The sequence below is a fragment of the Aptenodytes forsteri genome, unplaced genomic scaffold (genome assembly GCF_000699145.1).
Source record: "Aptenodytes forsteri isolate BGI_AS27 unplaced genomic scaffold, ASM69914v1 Scaffold143, whole genome shotgun sequence".
Classification (NCBI taxonomy): domain Eukaryota; kingdom Metazoa; phylum Chordata; class Aves; order Sphenisciformes; family Spheniscidae; genus Aptenodytes; species Aptenodytes forsteri.
Genome location: NW_008794951.1, coordinates 8007694 through 8008494, shown reverse-complemented (window position 1 = coordinate 8008494; position 801 = coordinate 8007694).

Here is an 801-nt window from a genome sequence, read left to right as displayed (position 1 = left end):
GGAGTTGAGGGTATTAAACACATTGGGTTCTCATTTGCAAAGTGATTACCCCCAATTCTGGCACGGCAGTTCCTGAGTAGAGGGGACCGTGTGTGGTGCCAGGGGCTTACCACACGGACCAGAAGGCAGATGGCCCCAGGGGCTTGTCTGTGCAGAGTGCAGCGTGCGTGGCCCCGGGGTCTCTCCCCGGGTCGAGGACCTGCAGCAGCTGCTCCCGGCACTCCCCCTTCCCCGGGTGGCCAGGAGCCAGGCACCCCGCACCAGAACAGGAGACTCTCGGTGTGGTTTGCAGAACATTGATTTTCCTCCTGAAAGAGCCGGAGGAAGGCCCTGACCGAGCCTGGACGTGCTTCCCGGCAGAGGAAGGCAGGCCCCCCGCCGCCGGGGCGTCCACGCTGCGGGACCGGCAGGCAGCGCGGGGCCCCTGGCCCGGCCGGCGGGGAGGGTGGAAAGAGAGGCGCCCCCCAGCGCCCCCGGCAGATCTCGGCCGCCGCAAGCGGGCAGCGGAGGGGCGCAAAGTCTCCCCGAAGCTGCTCTTCATAAGGGGCGAGCAGAGCAGGCCCCTTTAACCAAAACCAAACCAAACCAAACAACAAAAGCCCCCTCCCGTTCCCTTTCCTTCTGTACTGAGACAAACGGCGAAAAGGTTAGTCGAAGCCAAACGAAAGGCAGAGGCTCGAGGCGGGGTTGCGCTGCGAAATGCACCGACCGCCTGGAAGGACGCTCTGGCTGCGGAGCGGCCGCCCGGCTCGGCGAGCTCTCAGGCCGGCCCCCCCCCGCCCCCCGCCCCGGCACGCCGGC